Source organism: Gossypium arboreum, chromosome 2 (genome assembly GCF_025698485.1).
Source record: "Gossypium arboreum isolate Shixiya-1 chromosome 2, ASM2569848v2, whole genome shotgun sequence".
NCBI classification, from domain to species: domain Eukaryota; kingdom Viridiplantae; phylum Streptophyta; class Magnoliopsida; order Malvales; family Malvaceae; genus Gossypium; species Gossypium arboreum.
In genome coordinates, this window is record NC_069071.1 from 26,252,910 (window position 1) to 26,263,897 (window position 10,988).

The 10,988-nt window shown below is 34.8% G+C and overlaps 1 non-coding gene across 1 annotated transcript; it reads right to left on the reverse strand.

Annotated features, from left to right (window-relative positions):
* Positions 1-8,844: 8,844 nt before the first annotated feature.
* On the reverse strand, positions 8,845-8,951 carry LOC128289906 (small nucleolar RNA R71). Its single transcript, XR_008279547.1, has one exon. It is a non-coding gene; the product is annotated as a small nucleolar RNA R71 (small nucleolar RNA).
* Between the last annotated feature and the right edge of the window lie 2,037 nt (positions 8,952-10,988).

Genomic DNA, 10,988 nt, shown 5'->3' on the forward strand with positions numbered 1-10,988 from the left:
TTTCAAATCATCATGGTGGATACCTTTATCATGCAGAAACACAATTGTTTTCAATAACTTATTCCATTAATTCACAGATCTCACTTAACCTTTAACCTTGAGCATAACAATACTTGATCCCAGTCATACTTATTTCAAAACAAACAGATTTATCCAAAACTCACTATAGAAACAAATAGACACATCTTGCAAATATACATAACAGATCATGCCATAAGAGCCAAATAGAATACACCATAAAGCATCACATAGAATTTGCCATAGAGGCGTTGTACAGAATCTCGTGTTTACTGCCCTAGCGGACTTCATATATGGTGCAATGGTTTCTTCTTCATGGACATATATAGAAGTTTATGTATCGTGATTTGCCATTTCGATTTACACATTATTGAAGGCCACCTATGAACATACATATAGACATATTATATCATGCCATGGGTCTTAACCACATGGTCTATCTCACATTCATGTATCGTGTTCTGCCTTTCTAGTTTCATCTTACTGAAGGCTACACCATAAATGGTTCTAGATTATACTAAGCTGCCACGAGTCTCTACCTCATGGTCTTACACTCATTTTCAATTCGTGATATGCTAGTCTGGTTAGCATTATAACTACCCTACCAGAGGCTTCATATTGAAACATTTCTCTTTACTTACTTACCCAGATGTGATCGGATTCCTGACTAACATTCTTTTCCTATCACAACTATACCTGCATTCTTACCAATCAATATTCCTCTCAATAGAACTTTACACATATCATCATAACATTCACTTTATCTTTACTATGATCATACACTTACTAATTATTATAGATATCATCATTCTTTATATATATAAATACTTATACTTGAAAAGTTTACACAAGAGAGTCAGGGTAGAGACTTACCTTAACTTATCTAAACTGTATTTCAAAGCTCCATACTTGAACATCTAACATGATCTCACAACAACAATTGCTTACAGAACATAGAAACATAATTAAAACTTAATTGTATACATTCTACCATCATTTCAAACACTAACAACCTCCATGCAAAGCCTTTTTTCTTACAACGTACTGTTCATACACTTTTCACAGAGTTAGTTTTTTCAAACTTAACATGCAAAATTGTAATAAATACCCAGAGATGGAATAATCACTGACTTAACTAAGAATATCAATTTCCAGCTTAAAAAAAAGAGGTGAAATTACTTTTAGAAAAGAATTGAAAAGTAACATTTTAAATTCCAGAAGAAAACTCCCTTCTCAGAACCCTTCTCTCTCAAATATATACTATAATCTCCCTTACAGAAATTCAACAAGTATCACTCAACCTCAGAGTTTGTCTTTCTTAGTGGCCTATAAATTCCTAGAGGACTATAAATGAAAATCTTGCATAATAAATATTGAGACAGTCAATTCAATTGGTTTCTAACCAAGTGCTTTACAATCTAACGAAAACAATACCATAATCAACTGGGCATACTATACCTCTTTTACAGTAACTCATGCTATAAATTACCTTTTTACCCAACTAACACTCCTACTCTTTGGCTAATTAGAGTAATATAAAATAAATTTCTACCCAAGTAATCAACTTATACTATACGCCCACAAGTATAAGCCAAAAGAAACGTATGGGTGAATTGCAGTCCGCCAAGCATAGGTTCTTTCACTACTATACACTTTATATTTGAACTCGCTTGAACTGGGGTTTGACATAACAAACTTTAATGAAGGGTGATGTGAAGCTCCCAAGCTCGGACCTTAAACTTCTCATCTAATCCTTTACCTATGCATTTTAAACAACTAACTCGTGTTCTTAAAAAGCTCAGTAAGTAACAATTGATAAACCTACTTATCTTATACTTTGTTAGTGTTGAGCCTTTCTTAACCATGTTATATTGTTACATTCAAGCCACATTTTAGTACTATTAACGGATTCGTTTGAATTAATCGACTTGCTAGGTTCAACTTATATATTAAGGTTTGTTAACCAATCATGTTATGAAATTCATACTTAAGACTCTCGTTAAGGTTTCACATAGTATTCATTCCATTATACTATTTCTTTTATACCAATTTCTTAATATATCCATACTTGTATGTGTACACATATGTAGGCATTCATACATACCATTATGCACCAAACATTTCATTTCCATTTCATTTGCTAAAGCCCGCATGTTGTGCTGGATTTGGTGCCCTAAGTGTAGTACATTCATTTGTAAACTTGTAGTTTTTCGAATAGATTGATTTAATAAAAATATTCATGAATTATATTAATACCCTTTGTATATTTTTCTCAATGGTTTTGTTAATTCAAAGAAAAATGGAAACAAATATTAGCTCACTAGTTATCTAATGTTTAACGAATACTAAGTAGTATTACGTCATCAAATCGTAATACGGAAAGACAACTTATATTAGTAGATGAACCTAAACATGTCTTTAGTCTAATCAAAAATGAGAAAATTGATTGAAAGACTAATATGTCATCTATCAAGTCCAATTTGGGAGATGCTTTGTCTTAAGCATTGGAACAAATAACTCCCATAAGATAGAGACATAAATGTGACTGACTAGATTGATAGTACATCGGAAAGGACCCAAGTAGAATAGATATTGAATTCATTTATTGATTTGTTCACTTGTAAGGTTCATAGTGTGACATATCTTAATCCTGAGTGGATGATAGATTATGTATGTGTGACTCGCATACTTTGATGTAAGTAAAAACCTAAGTTCAAATAGGTAAGGAATCGAAAGTTGGTACTGGGTATATGACTTCTGCAGTATGTAGCATTATTCACAATAGTGGAATTTATAGCCCAATACATGGGTAAATGGTATCCTCTCATTGACATTACATGATAGATGAAAGGTAAACATGACCATTGGTCATTTCTCTTTGTAATGAATGACTTAATTACTATTTGATAGTAATTGACTTTTCATGAATGAAGATATAATGATTACCATTAGATAAAATAATATCATTTTTGGAGAATGAATTTATCCCAAAGCAATTAAGGATATCCTATGAGGGTAACACACTCATGATAAGGTCATTGGACAAGTACTGATTAAGTAGCTTACGTAAGGGTATGTTATTAAGGAGAGCTCAGCCACAATACTATAGTGGAATGACTTTGTGACTAAATGAGTTTATAGTTAATAGATGAAAAGCTGGAACTTAATTATAAATCATTTGAGCCCTAATTACATATGTCCAATTGGTCCCTCAGCTAGCTTGTTGAAACAAAAAATGAATTGTATGTTGAATCAAATGAATAGAATTGGATAGAAATGATAAAGCTAGAGAAATAAGTTAAATTCGAAAATTAATGTGGTTTCTTACTAACTATGGAAATGACCTAAGAATTAATTTAAGTTTTTTGAAATATTATTTAATTAAATAATTGAAATTCAAAATGAAATTAAATTAATTGGTCATTATGAATCCATTGAATGTAGAAATTAAATATATTTTCTCATAGATTCTTTTACATTAAATTTGCCATAACCTTAATGGAATTAGAATTGGGTTGAAAAATTTTATTTAATTAGAAATTTAATTAATTAATATTAATTTAATCAATAATATTTATTTTGGAAATAGAAAAACATGTATTGAATTGAATTAAGTTATAAAGTGTTGAGTTAAAAGTTAAAGAAGCACATATAATTGGACCCGATACAAGAAAGGCCCAAAATCATCTCATAACAAGTGTGAGAGGTGGCAACCCCAGTAAAATAATTAGGGTTATCCTTCCCTCTCTCTCCTAATTCAACTAAGGGATTTTGTTTCTATTAAATAAATATTTTGCACTCTACTAATTCAACTAGGATTTCACTATATCTCTCTATAAATAGATGACACTTGTAGGCTAAAACACACAACTTAAAGATATTGTTATATTGTCCGAAAATAATTTAGAATTTAATTCTAAGTATAAATTATATTTTCCAGGAATAACAATTCTACCAGTTTCTATAAGAGAGAAAGATTCAATTTCTTACTGAAAGTAAGATTATTATTAATGATTCTATGTTCAATTTAAAATTGTTCAAGCTCATGTAGCCCCCCATTCCTAACCCTTAAGTGTAACACCCCCTTACCTGTATTCAACGTCGGAACAGGGTACGAGGAATTACCAGACTTATAACTCAAGCAATCATACCTTTCTGAGTCATAAATTTGCGTCCAAATTAAAACCATTCGTATTTAACCATAAAGTCCCTAATACGAGCCTACGACCCCAAAACATACTTTAAAAGTGGTTCGGGACTAAACCGAGAACTTTAGAAATTCTTACAAAAACTCAAAAACTTTTTGCTATAAATAAGGGTCACCCACCCGTGTGGTTTGGGACACGCCCGTGTGGTCAGGCTAAGTGGTCATACACGCTTGTGTCCCTAACTCGTGTAACTTTCTGACTTGCAATGCATGTACAAATTGATGTCACACGGCCAAGTCACAACCTGTGTGCTTGGCCGTGTGGGTAATTAAATTTTCATTAAATAGGTGCAGACTTCACACGCCTGGGACAGACGCCCGTGTCTGAAGCCGTGTCCCTCATACGGCTAAAACATGCGCCCATGTCTCTACCCGTGTGCTCAATTTTGAGCATACTTTTTTTTTAAAATTAAGGTGCGGGGGACACATGGTTGGAACACATGCCCATGGGATAGGCCGTGTGTTACACATGGCCTAGACACACGCCCGTGTGTCTACTCGTGTGGATAAAATAGAGGCTATTTACCAAGCCATGTGCCACCCTCATTTACACCTACACTTACACAAATTCAATGGCACAATTCATGGCATACTTAGCAATCAAAACATTCACAATTATAGCTAAAACATGTTAATGTGATACCATCATCTACAATATACATGACATTTCATTATGCCAAATCAAACATACCAATTTCACATTTAAAGGCATCCAAACACACACTTTCATCATGTATAATTCTACTTAGATTTTTCTAACATACCAATGAGCCATACTTAACCATTCGTCAACAACCCATTAAGCCACATTCAACCATTTGCCAAGCATTAATAAACTACATCACCAACAAGGCATTGACACATACATGCATATATATAATATATAAGCTTTCAACCAATTCAACCAAAATAAGCCAAGCTACATGGCTAAAGGCCACATCAAACCTTTGACAATTACAAGCCAATACATTTGGCCAAATTCATAATGACACATATAACAAAATGACCAAGTCCCTATACATGCCATATACTCAAAATGCTAAATTTCATTAATACCCAAAATGATAGTTTTGATAGTGTGAGGTGAATCTCCGACGATCCCCAATCTGAGTTAGCTTGGCGACACTATAAAATATGGAAAAATAAACTGAGTAAGCTATATAGCTTAGTAAGTCCATATGTAAGAAATAAGCAAAAGTCTGTATGTAAGAAATAAGCAAACCTTACCATACATTGATCATGCAAGGAACATAACATAAGATAACATAATATACCATGAGTTTCACAATCATAATTCGTTTCTTCACCAAATTACCTTGAATTCATCATTTTTCGAGATTCAATAAACCTAAGCTTTATTTACATACCTGTACCATCTCAAAGTGAACTTACACGTATTCTCATCTTTGAAATTCCCGTGAACCATTCAGAATAATAATGTTGGATACTCGGGAATTTTGCACACTAAGTGCCACATATTTAGCCAATGCTACCTAAGTCTCATATCTCATAATTGCTCGCTCTCGAGCTATCGACGTGCCTGCTCACACAAGTTGTCAGTCCAGACGTAGCTATACGATACTGCTCACACAAGCTGTCAAATAACCTCAACATATGCCGGTATACTCAGCCACAGGTAGGACATACAAGACCAGCACCCGGATCACATAATCACATAACACATGGTGTAACAGCCCATTTTTAGTCAAATCAGAATAGTGGTTTCGGAACCACAAATCTAAAGTCAAAATATTTATTTTATTATTATTTTAATGTTTACAACATGATTGAACGATTGTGTGAAAATTTTGTTAAGAAATTTTATTATTTAATTTGTTAATTTAAGAAAAAAGACTAAATCACGTAAAGTGCAAAAGTAGTGTTCTATTAGCTAAAGGTGTCAAATAGATATAGAACCTTAAATTAAAGGTCCTTAACTGGTAATCAACCCATTTGAAAGTTAGTGGATGATAGTGGCATGAAATTTGGTGTAATTATTAATTGTTTTAAAGGTTAAATGAGTAAATTAGTTAATAAGATTAATTAAAACAAAACAAAATTCAAAATTTTGTCCATCTTTCTTACAATTGCTGAAAATTAAAGATAGGAGAACCATTTTAGGGTTTAAAGCATTCGACAACTTCAAGCTTGAATTGGTGAGTGATTTTGACTAAATTTTTAATGATTTCTATGTTTTTGTGATCGTTGCAACTAGTATTAGTTAGCTCAGGGATTATTTTGCAAAACTATTAAAGATTTTGAATGATATCATTGATGAATAAATGTGTATTTTGAAGTTTCTTGATAGATTATGAATGTTTGTTGATAGATAGACAAGTTTTGTTAAGTGATTTTTAGTGAAAATGCAAAATAGGGATTAAATTGAGAAATGTTGGAACTTTGTGGTTAAAATGTAAAAAAAATGAAAAATATGGGCGGCTAGGGGTATAATGGTAATTCAGCTAGCATGGGTTATTCTTGAATTTCATGAATTTGTGATTTTGTGTAATAAGAACTAAATTGTAAAAATGTGAAAGTTTAGGGGCCTGATAAATCGTAATTTATACATATTTTTATCCCATGCTTAGCACATTTATGGATGGTTTCTCCTTAGATTTGGTGAATTCGATACTCTTAATTCTTTAATTTCATGTTTTATACTTAGGTGAGCATAAGAGAGTAAAAAGAACGAGAAATGGGGCCGAAAACAGAGAAAATGGACCCACATGGGAAATCAACACGGCCTGGACTTCCTCACACGGGCGTGTCACACGGCCGTGTCCATTTGGTAGGATCAAAGAATGACTTACATGGGTAGACTACACGCCCGTGCCTATTCAACGGCCTTGACCACGGGCTAGAGCAATCGCACACGGGCGTGTCCCTGCTGAGCCCAAGTATAGTCCTATTGGGAAAAGGCCACTTTTGAGGGCTCTTAGGCATTCTAAAGCCTATTTAAACACCTAAGGAGGCACTTAGAAGGCACACACGGAGTAGGAGGCAAGGAATTACTCAAGGGAAGCCGATTGATCCATCTCAGAAGCCGGATTCATCGTCAAGACTGAAGATCTCCTTTCAATTTCCATTCAGGGGTTTTAGGTTTTCTTTATGTTTTGTTATCTTTATTCTTTTGAGATGTTTCCTTTCATAAGTATGAACTGAACCCCCTAAATACCTAAGGGGAATGAAACCTAAGATGGATCTTGTTATTATTATCTGAATTGTATGATAAAAATTTGACTTGTTCTTAATTATGTGTTCTTAATTCTTGTTTTAATATTCTAGGATATTGATTCAAGTTAATGCTCTTATTCAGAGGAGGAAAAGACCCCGTCTAAGAGTAAATTCATCGTAATTAAGCGGAGTTGATTGCACGCCTAGAGATGGGGTGACAAGATTTTACCGGATTAGGGTGAAACCTAATAAGGGGATCCATAGATCGAGTTAATGCAACACTAGGGCGTTAATTAGAAAGAGATTTCAATTAATCAACCTAAGGTTAGATGTTATGAGTCTCGAGAGAGATAATAGTATAACTTAGGGATTTCTACGGATCAAGTCAAATGAATAAATCATCTGATTCAGAGTCAAATAGCAAGTGAAGTCTAGGTGGATTTTTCCTTGGGTATTGTCTTAATAAATCGAATTTTCCCAAAAGTTTTTCCCCAATTTCTCTTTGTGCATCCTTAGTTTAGTTAATTAGTTTAGATAAACAAACCCCTTAATTTTTAGGCTAGATAATAAAAAGGAAGTAATTACTAGTACTCTTGGTTCCTTTGGGTTCGACAATCCGGTCTTGCTAAAGCTATACTACTGTTCGATAGGTACGCTTGCCTTCATCGTGATAATAGTTAGTTTCAAGAACGATTAATTATAAATCTTTAAAACCTGTCGCGAATATCACGTATCAAGTTTTTGGCGCCGTTACTGGGGACCTAAGATATTAGGAACACTCGATTTTTATTACTTTAGCCATTTTACTTTATTTGCAATTTAAATTTTTATTTTCTTTTCTAATTTTTCTTTTATTCGTTCCTGGTAGGTTTTTATAGTGTATGACTAGAAGAAACCGGTCGGGACCATTACTGTTTGATAGTGAGATCGATCGCACAGTTCACAGAAACTGAAGAGAAATAAGGCGAAGTTTAAGATGTACAGAGGAAGAGCAAGAGGATGATATTTCAACCACAACCGAGGAGATGACTGAAAACCAAGAAAATCCGCTACCTCCTGTGATTGCTGCTAATCAGAATCTTGCTCCATGTACTATGTTTGATTATGCTAAACCTTCTTTAGCAGGAATTGAATCGGGCATAGCTAGGCCTGCTCTTGCTGTAAATAATTTTGAACTGAAACCTAACACCATTCAAATGATCCAATAGTTTGTTCAGTTTGCAGGACAAGGATCCCAATGCTCACTTGGTGAATTTCTTAGAGTTTTGCGACACTTTTAAAATCAATGGCATTTCTGTTGATGCCATTCGCCTTCGATTGTTACCCTTTCGTTGAGGAATAAGGCTAAATAGTGGTTGAACTCGTTACCACGAGGGTCAATCACTACTTGGGAACAAATGACCAAAAAGTTTTTATTAAAAATTTTTTTGCTGGCTAAAACGGCTAAATTACGTAATGATATCTCTTCATTTGTGCAGATGGATTTAGAAACACTCTACGATGCATGGGAGAGATACAAGGACCTTTTGTAAAGGTGCCCTCACCATGGGTTACCACTCTGGCTACAGGTTCAAACGTTTCACAATGTCCTGAATCCTTCGGCCCGACAGATGATTGATGCAGCCGCTGGCGGAACTATCAATAATAAGACACCTAAGGATGCTTATGAATTTATAGAAGAGATGTCATTGAATAATTATTAATGGCAAGTCATAAGGACAAAACCGACGAAAACAACCGGCGCTTTTAACATCGATTCGGTCGCCATGCTCTCTAACCAGGTAGAACTTTTGAATAGAAAAATTGATGATTTTCTTGGTTCTTTACAGGTTCACCCAGTAATGCAGTGCGAAGCAAGTGGAGGTGGATCAAGCAATTCAAAATACCCACCCTATGGCTATAACATGGAGAACGAGTAATTAAATTACATGGGTAATAATCCTTGATCTCAAAATAATCCTTATAGTAACACTTACAATTCAGGTTGGAGGAATCACCCAAATTTTTTATGGGGAGGCCAAGGAAATCAGAGACCACCACCACCTCCAGGCTTTCAACAACAACCTTACCAGCAAGAGGAAAAGCTGAACCTTAAGGAGATGCAAACAAAATTCATCTTAAGGAGATGCAAACAAAATTCATCTCAGTGTCAGAAAATCATTTCTAGAATACCGAGACAACGCTTAAAAATCAACAAGCATCGATCCAAAGGCTCGAAACTCAGATAGGTCAGCTCGCTAAATTGATATCTGAACGACGACACGGTAGCTTGCCGAGTAACACTGAATCTAACCCAAGGAAGCAACTCAATGCAATTACCATTCAAGATAAGGAAGGGTTAGTTACACCTGAACCAGAACCGAGGCAAGAAACTGTGGTAAGTAAAGGTAAAGGTGGGGTGGACCACAATAATCAAAAATCGGTAAGTAAAGAGTACAAACCTCGTGTGCCATACCCCAACGCGATAAGGAAAGACTGCACAGATGAACAATTCGGTAAATTCCTTAAATTATTAAAGAAGTTACATATTAACTTACTGTTTATCGAAGCTCTTTCGCAGATGCCAAACGCAGTCAAATTCTTAAAGGAGCTTTTAACAAATAAGCGGAAGTTGGATGAGGCATCACATGTGGAGCTAAATGCAGTTTGCTCAACCATACTACAAAATAAGCTGGCCAACAAATTAAAAGATCCAGGGAGTTTTACGATTCCCTGTTTAATTGGTAGCCTAGATGTTAATAATCCTTTGGCTGATTTAGGGGCTAGTATCAATGTTATGCCTTACAAAATGTTTAAGCAACTAGGTCTTGGGAAACCCAAACAAACTAAGATGAGTGTTCAATTAGCTGATAAAACAATTAGGTTTCCTAGGGGGATTATTGAAGATGTACTCGTTAAAATTGACAAATTTATATTCCCAATTGATTTCATTGTCCTAGACATAGAGGAGGATAGTAACTTTCCTTTAATTTTAGGGAGGCTCTTTTTAGCAACTGCTAGAACAATAATTGATGTTGGCACAAGTGAACTCACGCTTCGTGTGGTAGATGAAACAATCACCCTTCAAGCTTGTAATACGAGTAACACATCAAAAATTGAAGGTGGTTGTATAAATCATTCCACTAAAACTGACTCTGTGGTGTAACCTACTTTGCAGGAAATAAGTTCGAAGAACCTACATGAGTCATGTTCAAGCAACAACAAAATACCTATCTATGAAGAACGAAGGCTACAAATCGAGGAACTAGATAAATGGTGGACACATAAATCGAAGACACACGATAAACCAAAACCACGTCATGACGAGCTCAATTTCGCACCAAATCAACTTAAGGTTGGAGACAAAGTGTTATTAGACACAGCAAACCCTCGTATTACCACTTCTGAATCGAATGAAAAAATCCCTCTTACGGTACTTAGCATTTTTCCAAACAGTATAGTCCAGGTAATTCATACCAAATTCGGCACGTTCAAGGTAAATAGTACTCGTCTTAAACCTTATGTTGATAAAACTAATAGTAGGGATGAGGAGTGTAAACTCCTCGAACCACCATGACCACGCAACAAGAGAGGTAAGTTGAGCTTAGAC